The sequence below is a fragment of the Sus scrofa genome, chromosome 2 (assembly GCF_054392235.1).
Source record: "Sus scrofa isolate SSC_HxYL_T2T_F1_AM1 chromosome 2, Sscrofa_HxYL_maternal_Yorkshire_Landrace_v2.0, whole genome shotgun sequence".
In the NCBI taxonomy this organism is placed as follows: domain Eukaryota; kingdom Metazoa; phylum Chordata; class Mammalia; order Artiodactyla; family Suidae; genus Sus; species Sus scrofa.
The window spans coordinates 107,517,298-107,543,908 of NC_139384.1; the positions used below are offsets into that span (position 1 = coordinate 107,517,298).

General features: G+C 33.5%; 1 protein-coding gene across 4 annotated transcripts in view; it reads right to left on the reverse strand.

The window, feature by feature from the left end:
• The window catches only part of LOC110259422 (endogenous retrovirus group K member 9 Gag polyprotein), a 789,250-nt gene that overhangs the window by 350,866 nt on the left and 411,773 nt on the right, over positions 1–26,611 (reverse strand). Inside the window, exon 6 of one of the 4 annotated variants that reach the window (XR_014838259.1) lies at positions 18,922–19,040. The exons of the other annotated variants lie outside the window; for them this stretch is intronic. The gene's annotated coding sequence lies outside the window, so the exon portion shown is untranslated. The remainder of the gene's footprint in view (positions 1–18,921; positions 19,041–26,611) is intronic. 4 annotated transcript variants of the gene reach the window in all.

A 26,611-nucleotide genomic window follows, 5' to 3' on the forward strand; every position in this document is an offset into this window, starting at 1 on the left:
TTAAAAAAAGACAACAGTATTTGCAGGTAACATATAACAGCAAAAGGCAACTGGGTTGTAATAGCAATACCACCATTCTTAATTGGTATCACAGGGGGCTGACTTCTCAAGCATAATTATATGTTGTCTTAAATCCCCAAACATAGAAACAGTCAACAAATTGCACCCATGTGCTGTAAAGTTTTATTTTTAAGTTCCCCTTTAGTCACAAAAGTAGAGATGTCACATATAATACAAGTTAATAAAAAAGAAAACTGTGGATCGGTTGTCTCCATGTGATATGGAATATATTTCAGGAAAAGTATCCTATGGTTATAACTTGAAAATTACACTTTAGAAGCTTTAGTAGTTCCCATCTCAGCTTAGCAGTAACAAACCTGACTAGTATTTATGAGGACACGGGTTCGATCCCTGGCCTTGATCAGTGGGTTAAGGATGCAGCGTTGCTGTGAGCTGTGGTGTAGGTCACAGATGTAGCTCGGATCTGGCACTGCTGTGGCTGTGCTATAGGCCAGCAGCTACAGATCCAATTCAACACCTAGCTTGGGAACTTCCACATGCCTCAGGTGCAGCCCTAAAAAGCAAAAAAAAAAATTTTTTTTCAAGGAAATTTTAACCTCTCAAGATGTCAGAGATAAAATGGTCAAAAACGAACAACACCCATGTTCTCACCAGTAACACAGAAAGTTTAAGTTCTATGCAATTTCTAAAATAGATAAACAATTTTCTTAGATAAAAGTTAATCCCAGAAATTGGCACAACACTGTAAATAAACTGTAATCAAAAATTTTTTAACTAGCTAGAAATTCATAAAAAGAATATCTCTAGGCCTACTAAACTTTACTCTGAACAAGATCAGAAAAATTGCAATTAAAGGATTTTTCTTAAAGGAAGATGTTAGATTCTACTAGATAGAATTGAGACATCTACTATTCAAGACAAATTTTTTGATTGTGAGGAAAAGAAACCCACTTAGACCACTTTGACGAGAAGGGAAGTGGAACCAGGAAACCACCAAGGATCCAGGAAGCTCTAGAGGCCTGCTCCTGCTTGCCAAATCACTGTCTCTCTCTTAGGTGTGCCGCATATTCTCAGTCCCATTGTTTCTTAGATTCTTCTTTCTAGAGATTCCACATTGTCCTCTATGCTAACTTAGAGCCTCCACACCTTTGCTATCTGTTTTGTTTGAAAATGCTCTAATAATTTTTTTCCAAGAATAATGATCCAACTCTTCTTTCTTAACAATATCTTTTTTATTTTGTATTTTTGGGACGCAAGAAGGGATATGGAAGTTACCTGGCTAAGAATTAAATTGGAGCTGTAGCCACTGGCCTATGCCACAGCTGGCTCAGCAACTTGGTATCTGAGCCATGTCTGTGACCTACACCACAGCTCATGGCAATGCTGGATCCTTAACCCACTGAGCGAGGCCAGGAATTGAACCTGTATCCTCATGGATACTAGCTGGGCTCATTACCACTGAGCCATGATGGGAACTCTTTAACAGTATCTTTTATGTTATTAAGTCGAGGTTTATAAGGAGGGAATTATTAAAAGATATTATGCAAAAGTAGGTAATAACAGCAAGTGTAAATCTGCATTGTCCACTAGAAGATTCTCTAGGGCATTTCTTGTACTAGTTGAAGAAAAATATAAAATGCAAAAATTGTCATGTCACTATTGCTAGTAAAGTGGTAGACCAAAATAAGGCACCAAAGTATGTAGGATGTATCAATATTTCCACAAAGTCCTTAGTAAGAAGTTTTAGTTAATTGCAGTTTTATATGTCTGTGTAAAATTATTAATTCCTTTAAATTAAGTTATTGATACTATTTGGTGTTTCCAGCATAACACTTAGAATTATAAAGTACTAAACTCTTTATAATGTCACATATTCCATAAGAATGGACATACTGTCTATACTGAGGTGATCTAAAAGCACTGAAACTGTATGTTTCATAACAAGTATCATATTTGCTGCATATCTATGGGTGACTTTATATATATCATGTTACTATATGCTAGATCTTGTTTTACCCACTCTGGCTGTGCCTGCACACAGGATACCACTTATCTCCAACTAGGTTTAAGTAGCTGTTAATTATTCACTATACTTCACAGATACAAACAGATACTTCCATGTTGACTTCCCACACAAAAGTGTGGAAACTCTGAAATTTCCCTAAAAGCAACTGTCATGGCATAATATGGTATTCACAATTAAGTAAGACTTAGGTAGAAGCCAAGCCTCAAAATCTTCCAGAATGGTACCGTCTTAAACTAATGCTAGGCAGGAAAACTGAACTCTGTATCAGATGTTTTCCACTTCTGGTGGCTTAAGAAAAATGGACTTCCCTTAATAGTTTCATTAATATTATCCCCCAGTAGTCAAGACCTAATGTCTGTTCAGGAATTTTTCTGTTTCTTCTCCTTCACAATATCATGTGGCTTGCTTTTGCTACAGAAATGTGAAATGAAGTGATGCATGTTACAAATAGAAGCTTTAAGAGCCATGGAGCAATTGACCATGTTCCCTTTTCCTGACTCAATAGTCATCAAACTATTTGTGGAAAGAAAGCCTCCATTAGCTAGGTCTTGGCATTTCTGGTAAAGAGATTTCCAGCTAACCTGAAAAATGTTGCTTCGTTCCATTGAACAGGTAGTATGAGTGAGAAATAAACTCTTTTTTTATTTAAGCCATTGAGATTTTGAGATTTAGGGGTTGTTGTTATCACATCAGTATCTGTAATACTACTGAATTATACCATGTAATCTCACCCATACTTCTCCAGGACATTGGCCCAATACAATGGAAAGAAATTGCATCAAAAACAAAGATTCCAATAGAAGAATAAATTAAAAATTAAAAGAACGCCTTGGCTTAATAAGTAATGAAAAATTTTTCAAAAATAGGAAAACTATCGGCTTTTCAAAACAATTATTAACCTTTCAGAAAAAAAGCTTGTGGGGTTTTTAAAATTTTTTCATTATTTGTGAGGTCCTAGTATTCAAAACTTTAATTTCTTACCAGTGACATTGACTGTTGGAAACTACCTACTCCGAAACTAACTCTGGGACTACTTACATTTAGCTTAAACCAAGAATCAGGCTTCAAAACAATAAGTTAAATAAATAGGCACAGTGCAAAAGATTATAAAATACAATTCAGGAAGTGTCTATCCACAATGACTCTTAACATATGAGTTACTTGTTTAGATAGGTAGATTTATCTATGTGATGCCTTTGACAATGCCAAAATCACAGGTCTGGCAGAGTTTCCTCCACCAGCTGTAGAAAATGCACATTACTTCAAAGTATAGTAGCAGCTACCATTGCTTGGCACTAATGACCAATCAATTCCTTACTCCCTTAAAAATCTAGTCTATTTTGAAGCCTTTTATATTTTTTAATACTATGGTTTTGAAGCATTATAGCAAATTTTATGATCTATTTAGCCATTCTGTGTTAGATAAGAACATTGAAAAATAATATTAGAGTAATAAATCAAGAGTAAGGAATATATAAAACAAAGACATCAAACACCTCTTCCCAGATGATTTTCAGATTATACTAGAGTCTTGCCGCCTACTTTGAGTTGTACAAACAGAGGAAAGGAAGTTAACATTTGTACAAGCATTTATCAGAATATAACTCATTTTTGTTGTTAGTGGAGTGTTGCAAGTAAAGTCGAACAAAATAAAGCATAGATGATTTTCAAATAGAACATATATCTGCTGTTCTCCATTATCTGATCTATACATCTTCAGAGGCTCCATGTGGTTACACAAACTGTTCTAACCCTTGGGCATGACAGTCCTGAAAGCTCTCTCTGCCCATTTTAGTGAGGAAATAATGATTTTATTCTTTCAATGTCCTAAGCAATGCTTCAAATTAACAGCACATTTTTTTCTTGCAATCTCTCAGAGTAGGTTGTTGTGAATCTTTCTTCTCTACCCTTAGAACCTAAACTAGAACAAGTAAATTTTTTTCTATTATGTTCTTTTCATTTGTCATGTAGTCAGTGAATTTACTTTGTAACAACCTTAAACCATTAGTGGGAGTATGTCCAAAAATTCTTCCAGGATGTGGATTAATATCTACCATATCCAAGAAAATAAAGACTGATTTTATAGGTAAATTATACATGTATTACGCTGAACTCTGAAAAGAATGTTACTTTTAATGAAATGCAAAGAAATCATGATATAGAATATAGTTATAAAGTTCTGAAAGCTCAAAGTCTTACTCGTAAATCAAGGATTGAACTTGATTATCTTGTCTTTGCCAAATATTCTAGATTTGGTAAAAAGCCCTATCTCATTATAATTTCTTTTAATGTGATTTCTAATAATTTAAACAGTGTAACATCATACATAATACATGTCAATATACTGTGCCAATATAGGATGTGATATAGCTATACTCCTCTTTTATATTTAAGATGTATGAACTCAATACATCCTGTTATCCAAAGACGCCAGGAAGACATTTGTGAAGAAAGTTAACTCAGAACTCTTCCCGTTAAAAAAAAAAAAAAAAAAAAAAAAAAAAAAGAAGAAGAAGAAGAAGAGAAAAGAAAAGAAAAATTTTTTCTTTGGGTTTTGAGAACATTACCAAACATTATTTTCAACATAGCCACTACTGAAGAAATCATATCAATTAGAAGAGAAACATGGATTTTATGATAATAAATGTATTAAAAGCAAATTCAGTAAACAAATGAGGGAAAGAGCAAATAGCAAAAATCAAAAGACCAATGTAAATATTTATTAGTAAAATATTTTCACTTTTCACTTATAAGTAAAAAATAATAATGATGATAATTATGATACATATAATGCCAATAATAATAATAATAGAAAGAAGCTTCAAGGGTTTTTTTTAAAAACTTATGGTGCCTCTGGGGGAGAAAACCCCAAAACATTGTCATCAAAATTTTAATGAGACTTCAAAACTTCAAGATGCTGTCAAAGAAGCTGCTCCCCTTCCTTACTTTTTAAAAAGGAATTGAGAATGTGAAAGCTTAGAAAAAAAAATATATATATATATAGGCTGGCAGGAAGAAATTCCATCTTGTTGGGTCTCTGAAACAGCGGAGGACTGAACACTTGTAAACACGGTACCTTGAGCAATAGTTGCCTTATGGCTTGTAGTTTGAGGCCAAGAATAGCATGATAAACTTAGAATGTGTTTATCTCTTGGCAGCTTCATTTTACTTGCAAGCTGGGAGGGACAAAGACCAACAATTTTCCACCTACAAAGTGCATCTGAGCTGGCAGGCAGCTCAGTGAGTAAGTCAACTTGAACCTCCAGATCACAACTACTCTCAAAGACAGATGGACAATTTTGGAAAGGGGATGATTCAGCCAATATCTCAAGGCATTTATGGTTATAATGTCCTTTAGTTGGGGGGATGGGAGGATTTAATTTACAGATTTCACATACATTTAGTGCTATTCTAAGAGAAATGGTATGTGTGTAAATTTTTATAATTACATGTTCATTGCTAGTTGAAAACAGGTAGGCAGCATTTTAAGAACCTGTGTTTTCTCTCCAAAATAGAAAAGGCTAAACACTTTTCCCAAATACTGATTTTTTTTTTAAACTTCTTTCATAATAGTAAAGCATTGTGTTATTTTATTCAATTTCTTAATGTCAATTGTTTGATGATTGATTATAAACTCAGGTAGACTTTAATGTTTTATCTTCAAGTTGCTTAATTTAGGATTGGTGTTAATTATATGAAGTGTGCCTGGGAAAAGAGGAGTTTGGATGCTGTAATTTTGAAGACTGAGCAGAGGAACTTCTTGTTACAAGGTTTCAGACATCTGCCCAAGTTGGGTTATTTGTGTAGTATGGGTGTTATGTTACAAATTATAGAAATATTTTGAGATCATAAAATAAAACTCTTTTTTTAACCCACTGGATCCATATTCTGTGCTTTCCACACAATCTTTTTCTACTTCAACATGCAGCTGATTTCCATGAATCCTAGGAAGGTTTAGGTAAAAATTTTGGTACTAGGAGAGCTTTTTTATGGATACAGCATAGTTCTAGTTTGACAACAAACTGAAAATAATTTATATTATCAGAAGGAATCAAGTATGATCTTTCTCCTTTTCATGAACATTCCATGAACAAACGGAAAATACAAATAATTTCAGAATGGAGATTAAATATGATCAACTGTTTATGCAACTCATGAATTTCTATTAGATGCTTATTTCATGTGGAATAAAATAAAAGGATTTTTCACATCTATTTTTATGTTATTAAAAAGTATATTTATGAAGAGAAAAAGCAATGGCCAAAGCAATAAATGCTTAGAAATGTTAGAAGTAGATTCTAAGTAGTTCTGTGAATGACTCATCATGATTTCTTCCAGACAGTGGCAAATTAACATATTTTACACCCAGAACAAAATTAATGCAGTTGAGCCTGCCAAATTCTAATTCCTTTGCCATACCACATGTCCAGAATAATTGTTTGTTTCCCCCAAAAAGTGTTTCCTGTGGACCTCCACCACAGCTCATGCTGGAATTTAAGTTCTGACAAGAATGGGTGGTTATTTTTTTCAGTTGCATCCTGCAACCCTTAATTTGTTGAAGAGATCCAGCCCACCCCAGGCCAGTGTTATCTTTTTGCCTTTTACTGTGTACCCTGACTGATTTACTTGCCCTGTCTGAATAACACCACTCCATGGAAAACTAACTTGATTAAAAATTTTCTGATAGTAGATTTTACTAACATGTCATTGGTGAAAGTGTTTTGAGAAACCGAGCTTTCTCTTGAGAAAAACCAGATATGTCTATTTTTTAAAATTGTAGAAGGATTTTAAAGCTTTTGTTTGGATTAATAAATGGTCACAAGATTGGACACATGGGATGTTGCTGAGCACATTGCAGTTGTAAATAAGAACTAACATAAAGCCTCCTTGCTCTTAGAAGTCAATCAGTCCTACCCAGAAAGCAACTATGTTTAAATTTGTCATTCTCAATGTCAAATCATCACTCTTTAAATATTAGTGTTTTAAGTACTATCATATCTATTTTGTGAAATCAGAATTGCATGCTTCCTGAAAGAATTCAGAAGGTACTTCTATCTTATTTGATTTCCACAGCCCTCGCTGTTTGCCTGCCTTACCTTCCTACCTCCCTATCCAAATACTGCAGGAGCTACAGCATCAGTATAAATAGTATTATAACCCCAAGGGAGAAACTGCTCAAAATGAGTCAGAATCCAAGAGGGAAAATAAGGCAAGGTAATTCTAAAAAGAATTTTCAAAATATTTGTCAACAACAAACATGCCAGAATGTTAAGAAGAGTCAGTAATTCAATACCCACACAGATATTATAAATGCCAGAATATATTCTCACAAAGGAAAGAATGTTGGGGATGATCTTATGATCCCACAGTCCTTAGTCCTTAGGGGACATAATTCTAATGGGAGAGATACAGAATCAAGCATTAGTAAGGAAAAGTAAAATGGACATGAATAGAAAATAAATATTTCCCTTCTTTGAATAAAAGAGGGCACACATGGGTACTGTCATGGCCACAACACACTGAGAGGAAGAAAATGTTGCCTGTGTTATGAGAACATGCAGTTCTGTCCAGAGAGAGAACATAAGAAGGTGAAAAATGAGAAAATGCATTATCAAGACAATTACTACCAAAAGGATCCTGACCTCTTAGCAAAAGTGGAACTTCTCTTATCTACCAAACCTTGGAGCAATTTGTTGTTACTAGTTTTTATTGTCATAACTTGGCATATATACAAAAGCTTTGAAAAGTCTGAAAACATAGAAAGTTTCTTCTCTCTTCCACGCCAGGGAAGACAGTCTGCCAACTACCTCTTAACTTAAAAGGGAGAATCCAGTCCAATGAGACTAAGTGAGATGACTGGAATGTAAAACATCACTGTCCAGTACAAACAGCCAGAGAACACTTTCCATTTAAAAGTGTCTTGCTGCTGAACAAACATAGCTAACTCCCTTGAAGATTATTTTAGCCCCCATTACCTTCACACAAAGATTCCTCATGTTACTTTGAGATGGCCCTTTCATTGCATTGAGAACAGGCCATCTCTATTTGAGTGAGATGAGAAAATTAAGCCACTGAGGCAGATTGAAAGTTTGGCTCTGGACCATACCATTGGAAGGACGTTCAAATGTTTACCAATGCTTTTCCTTGGCTGCACAGTACCTGCACCTGTGTTTTATGCTAAGAAAATATTTCCATCCCTAAGAATATTTAAACTGCTTAAATTCAAAACACAGAAGACAACTCTAACTCTGTGTTAAGGACTCGATTATTCTACTTTGTAGAGAATTCCAAGCCCATTTTAACTTCGTCCTACCCTCTTTTTTTCCACATTGCTTCCTACTTTTTCCCCCACCTACATTTTGGCTAATCCCCTGACCAGTAGGATTTCCACTGAAGCAGCCAATAAAAAAAGAGATAAAGCAACCCACGCAGAAATATATTCCCTTTACACTTATGCATAATAGCTCAAAATTAAAGCAATCCTGATTTAAATTCTTAACGAGTTTTCATTCCTAATACTGATTATGTTCAATACATTTCTCTGAACTAAAATTTACCAGGCCAATCCCTGAAAGTCTATAAACTATAAGCAAATTCATTGAAAGTTAATTGGTTGAAGGATTAGACTTTAGGTGCTAAAATTTAAAAAATAAATTACTACCTTCTGTATTAGAAAGGATAGTTTAACCATCTTGTCAAGATTTCTGTAAAGTTTTAGTTGACCATTTTTTTAATTTGTCTTCATAACAGTAGCTTAAGGAATGCTCAATTTCTCTCTGCCCCAATATAAATACATATCCATAAAAATATATCCAACACAAAAATATTTTCACTAAAAATTTTTCATGAAGAATATATTTACATATTATTAAAACATAGTTTTGAATACATTCTAACATATAAATATATTTTAATACAGTCTTATGAATATATTTTTGATTGATCTCTCTGACTGATCTGCCTCCTATTATATCTTATTTCTTTCCTTTCTTTTTTTTTTTGGTTTTTTTTTGGTTTGGTTTTTTTTTTTTTTTTGCTTTTTAGGGCTGCACCCGAGGCATGTAGAAGTTCCCAGTTCCCAGGCTAGGGGTCACATTGGAGCTGCAGGTGCCGGCCACAACCACAGCCACAGCCACACTAGATCTGAGCCATGCCTGCGACCGAAACCACTGCTCATGGCAACACCAGATCCTTAACCCACTGAGTGAATCTGCATCTCATGATTACTAAACGGGTTCCATTCCACTGAGCCACAACGGGAACTCCCTATTATATTTTATTTCAGTCTCCTCTTTCAATGCACATCAGTCTTCCTCTTCCTTTCAGTCTGTTCTGTAAGTGGGATGACCAGACATCCTGGACCAGAGCATTCCTGTTTCTTCCCTTGTGGTAGATAAAATAATATCAGTTAGGTATTTTAGTAGCCCCTTTCTCTCTCAAATGATTTCTGTTTTGAACAATATATTATGTGGTCTCACTCTTGAATACTCCATCTCTCTTATCCCCAGTCTGGGATTCGATATGTCATGGTAGTCCTAGCTCACAACAGACAGTCTCTACTTTTTATTTTAGTTCCTTCTAGTTATAGAAAGCAGTAGTCAAGGAGAGACAAATTAAAATTACTGAGAATACTGTGAGGCAAAGAGAATAAAAATTGTCAAATAAAACTTCACAGGAAACTCCAATGGTTAGTAAAATTATTCCATGTAGTAAAACTTACCGTAAATGTATTCAACATAGTTAAAAGAAACAAGTAAATGTGGCTGACTTTATTTTTATCAAATTGACCCTTAGAAAATTCAGAGAATGTAATAAAAGTATGACAGGAAGAAGGGGTAGCTTACATAGCCCTAGGCTAACTGTGATTATGCCCCTCTAGCAAAGTAACATCATTATCCAACTCAAAGTTGAGTCACTGGTTTAAAAGCCTCTAAATTAAAGATGCACAAGGGAGAGTTCCAGTTGTGACTCAATGGTAATGAATATGACTAGTATCCATGAGGATGTGGGTTTGATCCTTGGCCCTGTTCAGTGGGTTAAGGATCCAGTGTTGCCGTAAGCTGTGGTGTAGGTCGCAAATGCGGCTTGGATCAGTGTTGCTGTGGCATAGGTTGGCAGCTACAGCTCTGATTAGACCCCTAGCCTGGGAACTTCCATATGCCATGAGTAGAACCCTAAAAAGCAAATAAATAGATAAATAAATAAATAAAATTTTAATTAAAAAAATAAAGATGCACAAGGGCTATAACATAAACTCATGCAATCTATTCAATACTATTTAGAGAATGCTTATTATATGCCTGGAACTATGCTAGGCAGTTATCTTACATAATCTTCAAAGCAACTCCTCCAATCAGATGTTCTTTTCATGAAGAAACTAATATTAAAGGAAGTTTTTAAACTTGCACAAGGTGACACACTTACTAGATGATGAAAGTAATAAAGGTAATCGGGATTACAGAACTCCACAGCTGATGCCCCAACACATTATGCAAAGAAAATGTAGGGAAATACAATGCAATCTAAGATTGCTCTAAAAAATGTGTACAAATGAGGTATATATGATAAGTAAGTATGGCATGTAAGCTTTAGCATTCATTTACTGACTAGAGAAATGCACGACTTGAATAAAAATCTTCAAAAAAAGAAAAAGTTTGTGGGAGGGTGAGGTTTTTGGTACTTAGAAAACAGAGGTGAGGCAAAGACAATTAAGTGTTTTTTCACTGATGTGAGGCGAATTAAAATAGAGAAAGCTCTTAGCACATTGTCTGGGATATTTTAAACACTAAAATTATTGTGATCTCAATAATGTATTAAATATAATGTATAAATATAATTATAAATATAATTTATTCATAATGTCAAACATTAAAATACATTATTTGACATATTTTAGTGTGATGATGTGATGTGGCCTGGTAGGAAACATAATTAAGGTGGTTGGCATTTCCAAAATAAATGTATTTTTACAAAGATTTGCCAGTTTTGATGAAGTTACACCTCTTCAGTTCCACAGGAATAGAATCAGGCTATAGAGGCTTCAAGCTATTCCAGATGTGAATAGGTATACATCGATTGCGAGTGTTGTACCAAATGTTTTCCCATGTGATTTGCATGTTTTCAAACTCATGAAGCACATGAATGCATTTGTAGACACATGCTTATGTAGTGTCAGAAATAGAGCAACTTTCATATTCACAATCAACATATCTAGGGGTGGGGAGAAGAATTTTATGACTATAGTTTCATCTCCACAGTAAGTTATAAAAAGAGAGAGAAAGAGTTAGGAAGGTTTAAAACACCAAGAGCATTACAAGCAAACAAACAGAACAAAACTTGAGTTTAGATAATATTTTAAGATTTCTTTCCAAAATATATTGGTGGAATTAATTCGCAAGCTGGAAGTTTTGTTGGGTGATGTGTGCAAAACTGGAAAACATTCAACAGATATTCTGGAAGGAGACTTTTTCACAAAAATATTGTTTTGTACTTGCACACAATTGCTTAAAAGCAGAATGAGACTTAGGGACTCTAATCGCCAAGAGAAACATATTTATCCCCTTTTAAATAACGCTAATATTTTCTGTTAGTACCCAAAAAACATAGTGTTCAAACTTAAAAATTGTTCTGCATCTTCCATAATATTTTGATTTTCTTACCATTAGTACAGTAAAATAACCTTTTTTTTTTAATTTAAATAACCTCTTTTCAAAACTCTAAAACTTCTCTTTAGATACCAAGTGGCTCTTCAAATCAATATTTTGATAATTTAATTGAAATAAACCACAAACATATGGATTAGCTTTCATTGAATGACACATGGTATTAAAAATTGAGGCAAAATGCTCTTGGCATAATATAGTTCAGTTTGAGCTTATAAAAAATGTTTTAAAAATATTGATTCTGTATTTTTCAATACTATAAAATATATCTCGGTGTGTCCCAAAGTATGAACAAATGAAACATTCTGTCCCAATTCTTTTAAATCTCAAGAACAATCTTAAAATTTAGATTCTACGAACACTATATTTTTATATTTAAAATTTCTCTTGCATTTTTGAATTATTCCATTTTCAGTTACCTATTTTTTTTACTTTAATTGCTAAATTTAATTATTCAGCTAATAAATAGCATTTATTTACCTCCTGTAAACCCAGGAGGTTTACGGGAATGGCTACATATTTGATGCAGAAAACTTTAAAAAGTACAGACATGTTCCAAAAAAGAAACATAAGATAACAGCAATACTTACCATATAGATAGAGGTAACCATTGCTAACAAGACATTATATAAACATTTTCATTTTTACAGCAAATATTTGTGTTTTCTGGACCAAAATATGCATACAATTATGTGGAGTCACACTATAACTTACAGGAATACTACTGTAGGTACTCAGCAAAACAAACAAACAAACAAACAACAAAAAAACAAACATATATATATGTATATCTATATATATCAGAAATAAAGGAATAGCAAATGAAGGAAGGAAAGGAAGTAAACAGGTAATAAATGGAAGAAAAGAAAGATAATGGTTTGCCAAGGTGAGGAATTCACCTGCTATTCTCTCCAAGAGCATTTAACCTGGAAAAATCATGAAGTGGGGAAGCCAAGCCTTGGTCTTAGATTCTGATCCCTATTCCAGGTAGCTCTGTTTATGCTTTTTATTATTTAATAACTTACCTGGACCAATCATTTGGAGTCTTTCTTCCCTGTGATATGCCACCACTGATTCTTTGGTGTTTTTTAAATTATTGTTGTTATTATTATTATCTTTAGGGCTGCACTAGTGGCATATGGAAGTTTCCAGGCTAGGGGTCGAATAGAAGCTACAGCTGCTGACCTACACCACAGCCACAGCAACACGGGATCTGAGCCGCACCTGCTACACCACAGCTCACGGCAATGCCAGATCCTTAACCCACTGAGCGAGGCCAGGGATCGAACTTGCATCCTCATGGATCCTAGTTGGATTAATTTCTTCTGTGCCACGATGGGAACGCCTATTGTTTTAATCCTTAAGACTGGCATCCTAGAGGTCACCCCTATGTCATCATATCTTAGTGATCAGTCAATTATTGATCAGACTTTGTGTTCAAACACCTTAGGCCTGTAAGTCTCCCACACTTTGCCATTAACCTGTATTTTTTTAATTTCTTATTTGCTGAAGCCAGTATACCATTCTCATTCACATAAAAAAAATCTTTAAAAATTAACAAATGGAATACAGTCATATATATAAATCTTTCTCTCTCTCTCTAGTATGTTTCTGTCTCTCTCAGCCAAGTTGGGTTTATTCTAAGACTGCAAGACTGGTTTGATATTTAAATATAACTAAGTGTAACTTACCAAATCAACAAAGTATAGGAAAAAAACATATTATCATTATTATTGTAATACAAAAATTATGTGATAAAATTCAATTCTCATAAATATAATATTGAGCAAAATAAACCAGATACTGAAGAATATATATCTTTCCATTTATATAAAGTTTAAAAATAGATAAAATTAATTATAATGTTTATAAATGAAAATTCATTTGATAAATCTATAAAGAAAAAAATTACTAAAAAACCTTGTAAGATTTACTTCTCTGAAGAAGTGATAATGATTAGTGGAGCACATGTGAATTTTTTTTTTTTTTGGCAGCATCCATGGCATATTAAATTTCTTCGGCCAGGGATCAGATCAAATCTGTGTAGCAATGTCAGATCCTTAATCCAGTGTGCCAGGTCAGGGATTAAATCCACACCACTGTAGCAGAAACAATGCAGGATCAATAAACTGCTGCACCACAGCAGTAATGTCGTCAGGGAGAGTTTTGGGTCTGACACTGAATTTCTGGACAGAGGGGTGGCTGAGTGTTTTTGCATGTGTGCTAAATCACTAAGTTATACAACTTTGTTCTGAATGCTTTATGCATGCTTATTTTACATTAAAATGTTTTTTATTATCTTGATTGTATTGATAGTTTCACGAATGTGTATATAAATATATGTAAAAATACAGCAAAATTTATAAAGTTACACATCTGATACGTAACTTAATGTCTATCAATTACAAATAAAGCCATGTCAATTATAAAGCTAGATTAAAAAGTTTAAGGTGTACTGTTTCTCCAAAAGGAATCAATACTCTGTGTTGGGTGATAGTCAGATGATTCTTCAACTTTAAGAAATAAACTTCCTGGCCTCAAAATAGACTTTATGTCTCTATCTAGTTTCTGCTTTATTTTGTAGGTGGAAAAAAACTTGAACTGCACCTGGAAAAGCTGGGGTATACAATATTTTTTAAAGACTTGATTAACACCTGCTTAAATATTTTCTTCCGATCTTTAATTAAACAGTTAAGGTAGGACTTCATTTCTAGATATACAATCAGACCAAGTCTGAATAATACTCTACAGCTGCTAATTTCCCTTTCCAAAGAGAGTTAAACACCAAGAGGTTCTTAACTTTCTAAAAAGAGATTTCTTCACTTTATAAAGGAAGCAAAAACTTCAGAATAGAAAAAATAAGTAAGTAGAGATAATAACCATAACTAATTTTTGATGCTGAAAGTTACAAACACATATTTTTACTTTATTCCAGGAAAATTTTCTAAAGATTCCAAAATAAATCTAATAAAAGGTCAATAAAATGATAAGGTGAGCATATGTCCCCCAAAATATCAAATACCAGTACTACTTTAGAATATATGATGTTTTCAATACCTAAAAACAATGACATTAAAAAATTAAACTGCAAAACTCTATCTAGCCATCAGTAACATAAACACTTTATTATAACTCCTCAATTAACTTTCAGTATCAGTCAGATTCTAGAAAGCAAACTGAAAAGGCATATAGTAGGCATTTATACTTTAAGTATATAATAATACTTTAGTTAATATTTATAGAATAGTTACAGCTATACTACTTTCATAAACATCAAATTTCTTGCCTCACTTTCTGATTTGCATAATCTTAGGCATTTTTTAAAATCCATTGGCCAGTTATTTTCTTTTAAAATAGTGCATTATACCTATAAATAAAAACAGGAAGAAAGAGAGAGGTGAGAAGATGACAGAAGGAATGGGGGGGGGGATAAGAGCACCAATGCGATATCATCATAGCATCCTAACAGTTTTAAGGCTAATGCTCTTGGTTTATTTAGAAAACCTCCTTGCTGGTAACTTTCAATGCATGTGGCCAAGAGCAGTCCTAAATACTCCTGGTGTATATGTAGATTGTCACTTGGAAGGAAGAGTAATTACTCATGAGAATACTTCAGTTAGAGATGTGGCTAAGCACTCAATTCTGACACCACAGAAATACAAAGGATCAAAAGAGACCACTCTAGACCACTCTAAGCAACTATATGTTAATAAAATGGCAACCCAGAAGAAATGGAAAGATTCTTACAAAGGTACAACCATTCAACATTGAACCAGGAAGAAATAGAAAATATGAGTAGACCAATCACAAGTACTGAAGTTGAAACTGTGATTTTAAAACTTCCGGGAAAAAAAAAAAAAAAAAGGCCAGGACCAGATGGCTTCACAGGTGAATTGTACCAAACATTCACCTACTCTGCTAAAATTCTTCCAAAAAATGCAGAGGAAGGAACATTCCCAAGCTCATTCTATGAGGCTACCATCACCCTGACAACAAAACCATACAAAAATGTCACCAAAAAAAGGGAAAATTATAGGCCAATATCATTGATAAACATAGATGCAAAAATCCTCAACAAAATATTAGCAAACTGAACCCAACAATATATTAAAATAATCATATACCATAATCAAGTGGGATTTATCCCCGAGATGCAAAGATTCTTCAATATCCACAAATCAATGTGATACACTACATCAACAAACTGAAGAATAAAAACCATCTGGTCATTTCAATAGGTGCAGAAAAATCTCTGACAAAATTCACCACCCATTTGTAATAAAAACTCTCCAGAAAGTGGTTATAGAGGGAACTTAACCTCAACATAATAAAAGCCATATATGACAAACCTACAGCTAACATCATACTCAATGGTGAAAACCTGAAAGCATTTGTGCTAAGATCAGGAACAAGACAAAGATGTCCACTTTCACTACTATTATTCAACGTAGTTTTGGAACTCCTAGCCATGGAAATCAGAGGAGAAAAAGAAAGAAAAGAAATCCAAATTGGAAAAGAAGTAAAACTATTACTGTTTGCAGATGACATGATACTATACATAGAAAATCCCAAAGATGCTACCAGAAAACAGTTAGAGCTCATCAATGAGTTTGGTAAAGTTGCAGAATACAAAATTAATATACAGAAATCTATTTCATTTCTATATACTAAAAAGAAAGATCAGAAAGAGCAGTTAGGGAAACAATCCCATTTACCTCACACTGAAAAGAATAAAATACATAGAAATAAATCTACCTAAGGAGCCAAAAGACCTGTACTCTGAAAGGTATAAGATGCTGATGAAAGAAATCAAAGATGACACAAACAGGTGGAAAGAGATACACCATGCTCTCAGACTGGAAGAATCAATATTGTCAAAATGACTATTCTACCCCAGACAATCTACAGATTCAGTGCAATCCCTACCGAGTTACCAAAGACATTTTTCACAGAAAACAAAACATTTAAAAAATTTGTATGAAAACACAAAAGACTGAATAGTCAAAGCAATATTGAAAAAGAAAAATGGAACTGGAGGAATCAGACTGTCTGAATTGGGACTATCTCATACTTGGTTTGTGACCTCAGGCAAGTCACTTAATCATGCTGTGAATCAGTTTTCTCATACAAAAATTAGGAACATTCACTAGGTATGCTTCATTGGGCTGTTGTGAGGATTAAATATGTTCGTATATTGAAAAGGTTCAAAACTCTGCTTATATAAACTTCTGCTATTATTAATTTTCTACTGTTATTACACTTAACGTGATTACTTTCATTGTTTAATAAAATAGCTTTTGGTGCAAAAATTCAAAGTTTTATTGATAATGAATGTCCATTTTCTTGATTTTAAAACATCATGTATCCCACCCACGACAGTTAAACTGTTATACAGCTTCACGAAATTGCATCACAATTTATAAAGGAGTTATTCCAGGCAATAGTCATTTATTTTACAGTGGTACTCAAAATGCACATCTGAATCTATATCCAATATTCACTGAAATAATAGTATAATATGAACTCTTCCAGTGAAAGGTCCTTATGATATTCAAAATTAAAGCAATTTAAGTAAACCATAGAAGTGTTAATGAATTTATCAAATCTTTCCTCAAAAATTATTTTGAAGATTTCTAAAATAACAAATTAATTCCATTATAGAATTTATTATAAATACCCTCTACTAAAATATTGTTATTGAATTCCAAGTGACATAATAATAAATGAGTTCCAGATAACAGAATAGTAATTATTATCATAGATTATAAGTATAATAACCATCTGGCCAAATTTTGAGTTACCAACATAATGTTTTAGTGAAGAGTGAAGAATGATGGTAGAAGCCTAGAGCAGTTACAGAAGAGTTGGGACTTTCTGGTCGTTGTCCCTTTATACTAGTTTCAGGATGACTGTGTAGTAATGTTTGAAAACAAAGGATAAGAAAGGTTAATTGTCTTAGGGAAAATAAAATATCAATAAAAAAAATTAGAACATTAAGCAAAATAAGAATGGCTGAGGAAAGGAAAGTATTATTCATATCAAAATGTGTTTGATTGCTTCAATAAAGACTGTACATAATTTTATTGGACACTGTCAGTATTCTACCAAGATTTATTTAAGGCAGGTACACCTATCCCCAGCTGCTATGAGTGTTGGTTACTAATGGTTCATATCTGCCCTCTTCTCTGGAGAAATGACCTCACCACGTGAAAGCTATGTCACCAAAGAGATGCCATCCCACACCTCATATCTGGCACAAGGGACATCTAAAATCAGGGACAGTTGAATCCTCTTAGGCTCTGCTTCTATAGAACCCGACCAAGAGAGCAATCATTTTCATTTCCTCCTTGAAATCAATCAAGTTAAAATATATCTTAGTCCCCACTAAAGTAGTGAATCATTTTTATATCACTATTATTTCAATAGGAATAAGTCTTTTTGTAGTTCTGGATCACATGAACTCCATGGCCTTATATGTATAGACGTCTAAGCACGCATGCACATGAGTATGTGTATGCATGTGTCTATGTATCTTTGCGTTTCTGTATCTGTGTATTTATGTGTATATAGTACGATTTCTGAATCACAACTGCATATAATAAACATACATGCATGGCATTTTTCTGTGTGTACAACTGATTGATATCAATATATTTAAATGTGCAAATTCCGCAAGAAATAGAAGTGTGTTAGTAATATTTAAAATTGTTTATTTCAGAGTTAATTTTCTGATTGCTATTCTTGATGGATCTAAGAACTTTATAAGTTGGACAGAATACATTAAGATATATTTTGTCACCCCATAAACATACCTGGAGGAATATGGGGACTCTTCCCAGTAGTGGTAAAATATCCACAGATATTTTATAGGTATCAAGTCAATTCTCTATTGGGCTAAACTTAAAATTGCAGTTATTTTCAAAATTTAAAATTTTTACTGCTGAACTTTTAGATACGGAGATAATCTTAATCTGCAGCATTATAATTCTCAACAAACTTGGTATTTTTGATATTTTCTAAGATTTATGATTATTTAGTAGGTAAATTCTGTATCGATCCCTGTATAGAATAACTCTCCCACAGGTAGCTAAGAGAAAAATGAAAGAATAGATATTCAGAGAAGAAAATGCTGATCATCTTTCTTTGCTTTGCTTTGCTATTGACTCAAGAAATAAGAAGTTGCTATGCTTTCATGAATATACCTTCTCTTACCTGCACTTATTTCACTCCCCAAAGATTTTATTGAATGTAGCACATGAACTTGTTGGTACACACTCTGCCAGTTGGACTGATAAATGGTGACTGATAAAATTCTTTAAGGCAATTGGGGCCTGTAGGATGTAAGAGCAGAAAATAAGAAGCAAAACTGTGGCCATTTCCCATTTGGTTGAACCAGTACTTACTCCACCACAGCCATGCCATATCCGAGCTGTGCCTGTGATCTACACCACAGCTCATGGCAACACTGGATCATTAACTCACTGAGCAAGGCCAGGGATCAAACCTGCAACCTCATGAACCTGATGCTAGTCAGATTCATTTTCTGCTGAGCCATGACAGTACCTCCAAGAAAGGTCTATTTAAACTGAAATAGAAAAATACCCTGATTCTGAAATGAGATGTTTGGAAACACAAGGATAATTTATGGAGGCTAGAATATGGACAGGAAAAGAGTAATGAGGGATGACAACAGAGGAAAGGGAAGGGGATTAAAGGTGAGGAAAAGAAAAAAAAATTTAAACTATGTCTAAAATTGTTGAGGTACATGATATTTACTATTAGTGAGCTTACCGAGTATTACAAGTATCAGTGTTTAAAATTAACCATAAAAGTCTGACTGGATTTCTGGAAGGCCATCAGGTGAGTTAAATGGAGAGGGCACTTATAGGTTTTTGAATACAGAAATATCAAACTTCCAAATTTCAAGAAAAAAGGAATATAAATGTAATTTGAAAGTCATATTGGCAAAAAACCATGAAATAATTATAAGTTCTTTTGTTTCAAAGAAAGTTCTTCTTTGAATTCCCTTATTTTGGTGAAATTTTAATAATTAAAAAAATCACTCAAATTCATGGCCTTAGAATTTCTATTTAAAATGGTTTAGGAGTTCCATCGTGGCTCAATGGTTAACGAATCCGACTAGGAACCATGAGGTTTTGGGTTCAATCCCTGGCCTCGCTCAGTGGGTTAAGGATCTGGCATTGCTGTGAGCTGTGCTGTAGGTCGCAGATGCAGCTTAGATCTGGAGTTACTGTGGCTCTGGCATAGGCCAGCAGCTACAGCTCCAGTTCAACCCCTGGCCTGGGAGCCTCCATATAACTCAGGTGCGGCCCTAAAAAAAAAAAAAAAAGATAAAATACCTTATAATTCAGTTTCTCCAAACTCTCAAAAGTATTAAAAATGCCTATAAAATATATTTACAGATAGTATAGATAATATTACAAAGTATACACTGAGATTTAGAAAACAGATATTACTCAGAAAAACAAACAAACAGTGAATTTAGGTTAATTTTGATTCTGTATTAGTTTTATTTTATTATGTTACATGGAACAGTGAAAGACTGAAAGAAAAAAAAGGCAAGTATACAATGGTATTTTAAAGAATCATTTTATAGGCAATTAATAGATATTGCTGAAATCAAATTGGTAATGTAGAGGATAAAGTTCTCCCAAAAGCCAAAGGAAAGGAAAACGTCAAAAAAAAAGAGGAAGGTAGAGATCCCATCTAAAATCACAGACACACTGAGAAAGAAATGAGAACTGGAAGAAAATAGGGATGTATTAAGCAGCAAAAGAGAAGATTTTCAGACGTGGAAAAGAAAAACTGCCTAGACAATTGTTGCTATTTTTGGATAATATTTAATTTCTTCCACAAACACAACTAAGACATATTTAGTGGAAAAATTTTGCAAAGTGAGAGAGAGCAAGAGATAAAGAAGGACTGAGAAAGTGAGGAAGGAAGAAGGGCAAGAGAGAAGGAAGGAAAGTAGGGGGAGGGAATCTGTAGAGTGATCTCAGCACCACCATGAATTAATGTCAAGTTTTTTTGGCTCATAGTGGAAATATATTTGTGGATTAATTCTGCTTCTGAGAAAACTAAGGTCATTCTGTTTATCTTTGTTACCCCTTCCCCACTCTCCAAATTTTATTTTACAGCAGTATGACAAAACGTAATTAAATGGCTACTTAATTTTCTATTAAAGCTTATTTAACCAAGTTCCTATCTGTTAATTTACTGTGGAATATAAAATCACTGTGTCATAATACACTGATTTGAAGCAAAATAATGCTGGCATTTTTTGTGCCCCAAAGCATGTAAATCCTTCAGTCTATTTTATCCATAGAATAAACTCATTAAACATTATTGTGTGGAATTTTTGTACATGTTAATATCAACCTCATCTGTGGTGACTGAGAAAAAGAACAACTGGAACCTATGCTTTTTAAAAAAAAAAAAAAGAAAAATTCTTGTACATGTCTCATCTGATACTTCCTTAGAGTAAGTTTCAAGGATAAAAATGACTGGGACACGTTGAAAATGTTTAATATACATATTAGACATTTCTACTTTCCTTTTAGGGAAACGGATTATTTATTAATCATTTATTGATTGATTCTTCATTTTTTGCTGAAGTGGTGGGGTTTGGGGGAGGATGAAGGGAGGCTTGTCTTTTTCAGAGATGTAATCATTTGTATATGTAATGGAAATATATTTCTCAGTTTATTGAAGATGTTTGTTTTTAACTTTTATGTTGGGTAACAAATTGTTTTTGTGAATTCTCCCTTCAGTTTAATTCCCATTTGAAAGGAATTCACTTCCTCAGAGATCAAATAAACATCATCCATATTTCTTGCGATTTTAAGATTTTAATTTTTACATTAAATATTTTAATCTGGAATTTATTTTGATATCTCATGGAAAGTATGCATTCCTATTAGCTCTATTTTTATTCAAATAAATATCCCAGCACAATTAACTGAACTATTCCCCTTTGATTCTAAACGTCATAATTACCTATTGCCAAATACAAACATATAACCTTCCTTCATCGATATGGTGGAGGGAGAGGAAGAGTAGTTATTGTGAAATAAGCCAACAGTGTTCTCCATAACAATGACCTACTCTAGTTGGAAAAAACTTGCTTTCTGTTCTTAAAAAAATACACTGGGACATTACTTTCTCTGTGATCCAAGTCTTCCTTAGTTCCTTTTATTGTTTCTTTAATGTTATTATATTTTTTGTATTGTGAGAGAATTTCTAATTATTTTTTCTATATTTTTGATGTGATTTCTGCAAAATCCTTAAGTTTTATATTGTTCTATCACATAGTACATAGAAATAATGTTTCTGCTATTCCACATTTCTCAGCCTCAAAACCTACACAAATTTAGAATTTCCAGTTTTAAAGAACTGTTGATTGTCGGTAACAATGGAATACAATATATTTTGTTACATACTGCTCAGAAGTAAATTTTTGTTTGTTTTCTTTTTAGGGCCACACCCATGGCATATGGAAGTTCCCAGCCTAGGGGTTGAATCTTAGCTACAGCTGCCAGCCTACACCACAGCAATAGCAACTCCATATCCAAGCCATGTCTGTGACCTACACCACAGCTTATGGCAATGCTGGATCCCTAACCCACTGAGTGGGACCAGGGATCAAACACACATCCCCATGGACACTAGTTGGGTTTCTTACCACTAAGCCACAATGGGAACTACTCAGAAGTAAATTCTGAATTGTCTCTCAGTGATATCTCTGATATGGTCCTCTCTTCCATATATCTACATTTTTTCCCCATTGGTACATATCACTTTTTTTGAAATTTATTTTTAGTGTCTTCTTTATATTGAAGTACAATTGATTTACAGTATTTCAGATGTACAGCAAAGTGATTCAGTTAGACATATAGATATACATTTATTCTTTTTCAGATTCTTTTCCATTATAGGTATTTATAAGATATTGTTAGAGTCCCTGTTGTTCATCTATTTTATATATTAATAGAATCTGTTAGCCCCAAATAATTTTTAATATTCTTAAATGTTATTCTGTTGCCCTAAATTTGCGACATTATACATTCTTCCTCACCCTCATTCTTTTAAAACTTTAGTCATCACTTTAACAGATATCTGAATGAGAAAAGGAGTAGAAGAGGGATGCAGGCAGGATTAAGAAATTATTCAAAAGTTGGCTAAAATATTTGAATTTAAACAATCAGGTGACTTTAAACTTCCCAGTAACTCTGAATGCAGGAAATGATTGATATACTGCAACAGAGTATAGCAGCACAGGCTCTGCTTTCAAGTTCAGCTTCTATTCATTATTAGCTTTATGATCTTGGGTGAACTACATAGTTTTTCAAAGTAACACCATCTATAAGTTAGGACAATAATACCAGCCTCATAGTGATAGCAAACCTCAAATGATATTGAGTACATAAACCCAGTAGTGCAGGACACCATAAATACTATATGTTATTAAATAAGAGATTTCAAGGATTGTAAAGTACATCATTATTTTATCTACTATTAAGTAAGAGAGCTAAAAACTGTCAAACTGTAACATAATGCCTTAACAATAATCCTAAGCGACAATCCATCACACCAGTCTCTCATTTGCTTTGAAATGTTTCAGCTACACCAAGGTTTTTGGCAGTTTCTCATGCTTTCACTTGCATTCCTTTGAGTATGATACTTAATATTTGTACATGAAAATCTATAACAAATAATTAATAGAGTTCAGTCCTCAACGTAGGGTTCTGTCCTTTCTTTGAAAACTTAAAGCATTTTGCTTAGTCTTTGCACAAAAAATATAGAATTATAATCATTCTTCCAACAATTTATATTTCTGCATTAACATCAAATTGATGCCTTTCTTCTCTAATCTATAACTTTCTTTTTATTTAATAACTTTTAATTGCTGAATTTGTGTGCAATTCTTTTGAAGAATTTGACATGGCATTTAAACTCAATATGCATAGTAATACCAATGAATGCACATACCTGAAATTATGACAAAGAATCATGACCGAATTTGTGCATGCCTAACAAAACTGTCACTGCCACTCCAAATGCTACTCCAAAGTGCCACCCAAAGTGATTGTATGAGCTTATTAATTATGTTTCATCACAATTTCAGCAATGTTAAAATATAACAAGTACACTTTAGAATTGATAAAATATACTCAGAAAATATTAACAATCTGTATTGTAACAGATAATGGAGAGTAAAAGTTTGTGTTCACAAAAATCTTAGTCATTCAAATTTTAAGTTTTTTTGAAAATCATCAGAAAAATATGTTCAGATGAGCAAACACTCAAATTATGTACTTACTACATATCATTTTTAATGAAATAGATACTTGAAAATTATATGACAAACCGTATACATAAGATGGAATATCATTTAACAGTAAAAAAAGAAATATTAATTCACAAGAAAAGACATAATAAACCTAAAATGCATATTGCTAACTGAAGGAAGCCAGTCTGATACAGCTGCATACTGTCTGATTCCAATTACTTGAACTTTTGGAAAAGACAAAAGAATAGTGATAATAAGAAGATCAGTGACTCCTAGTGGAGCAAGGTAGATAAGATTGAATAGGTAAAGCATAAGGCATTTTTTAAGGTAGTAAAACTATTTTCCATGATATTATAATGGTGGATCCATGGCATTATGTATTTGTCAGACTACATTCAAGATCAAATGATGAAAATAAAATCTTTTAGGAGATCAAAGAGTCCCAGGAAGGAATGCAGACTGTGACAAAACCTAACTGTATTACAAATATATGACATAACTTCACTGAAGAGGGTGGGACATAAAAGATCCTAACCTAAGTAATTTGAAAATGAGTAGAATCTATAAAACTAGCAACAAAAGAAATGTGATTATGTAATCCACTCTAGTCAATAAAGTTGTTTCCCACCATAGCACTGATTAACGATTTTAATAAGTGCTATACATATGTACTCCAATTAAACAGTTTAGTAAATACCTGGTAGACAGTGGGAGACAGATTTCTCACTGTTGCACTAGAACTTTACAAACAAGGGAGGAAGCTAGAATGATCCACATGATAATGAATTAGAGTTGGAAACCTCAGTATGCACTTGTGTTTAGCTCCGTATAGGTACAGGTGGTTACATATAGCAACTGTATATACACAGTTTTTTTATGTACACATGTTTCCTTACTCTGTCTGTTTGGAGGACCTAGAAGAAATCAGACTCCAGTAGCAATGAACACACAATACCTAGATCTTGGTTTCTAATACCACTCTCCAATAAAAAAACAACCAGGATTCCTTGGAGAAATGGCTGATTCCAAGACAGGCTGGAAATACTTACGATGAATTTGAAGCATCTTGTAGTTCCATAAAGTATTTATATAAAAAAAAGAAAACCACACCATAAAACCCTAATTTTTGAAGCACATAAAAGGGACATAGGAGCCAATTGAGAGAGCTCCCAATGGCTTAAGATGAACAATTTGAGTGACAAAATAAAGTAGCACTGGATTACAACCTAAAGTATGAAGTAAATGTCCATGAGTCCATACTGATATAAATAAATGGTTAAATAAATAAACAAATGGGTAAGGGATTAGACCAATAAGTCTCTTAGACAAAATTCTAAATAATTTATGTAGATATCCTGCCTTTAAAAAGGGGAAGCATAAATTCCCACCCTTTAAGTGTTGGCAACACATAATGAAAAAACATGAGTGATTTTACAAATATTTTATAAACCTGACAAATGGTTACCTCAGTTCAAGGTCAATTTAAATAGTGAAGTATACATCTCTGATGGTTAGTTGTATGTGTCAATTTGGTTACGTTATGGTACCCAGTTTTTAAATTGAATATTCGGCATTGCTGTGAGGGTATTTTATAGATATCTTTAAAACCTACAAATTATTGACTTTAGGACAAGGAGATTACCCTTGATAATGGGGGTGGGCCTCATTCGGTGAGTTAAGACCTTAAGAGCAAATATGTAGGTTTCCTGTAGAAGACGAAATTCTTCCTCAAGACGGTAGCATCAGCTCCTCCCTGAGTTTCCCAGCCTGTGGACCTGCCCAACAGATCTCAGACTTGCCCATGCCCACAACTGTGTGAGCCAATTCCTTAAAATAATTCTGGTTAAACAGATGTACTCAGTTCCGTTTCTCTGGAGAACCTTGACTGATAGAGTACCCTTGATATGATGTGATGAAAATAGCACTTTATCTGTGTGGTCTTCCTCTCAAAAACCCATAACTCCACTTGAGTCATTAGAAAAACATGAGGTAAATTCCAGTATTCCTACAAAATGGCCGATACTCCTCACAACTGTCAAGGTCATCACAAACAAGGAAAATCTGAGAAACTGTGACACGCAAGAGGAGCATAAGGAGACATGACAACTAAATGTAATGTGACACCCTGGGTGGGATCATGGAACAGAAAAAGACACTAGGTAAAACTACGGAAATCTGAATACCACATGGGCCTTAATTAACAATGATATATCCGCATTGCTTCATTAAAATAACAAATGTACCATTCTAATGTAATATGTTACTAATAGGAGAAACTGGCTGTGAGGATTATAAACTATTCTATTCAGAAACGAAATAAAAATAAAATTCAAAATCTGGGGAATAATATGTCTCATTTACGATTGAAATATGTAAAAATGTATTTCTATAGATCACTGTTTTCAGTAGTTTTAAAATAAAATGTAAGTATGAAAAACATGAAAAAAAAACATGCTATGTAAAAATGAACAATTTAATAATTTTGGAACAAAAGTACAGGTTGAATATCCAGGTGAATGGCAGCAAAACATAAAAGCAAAAAGAATATGTAGGAAGGGGAGTAGAAAATTGGGAAAAGTAAATCTTTCTAAA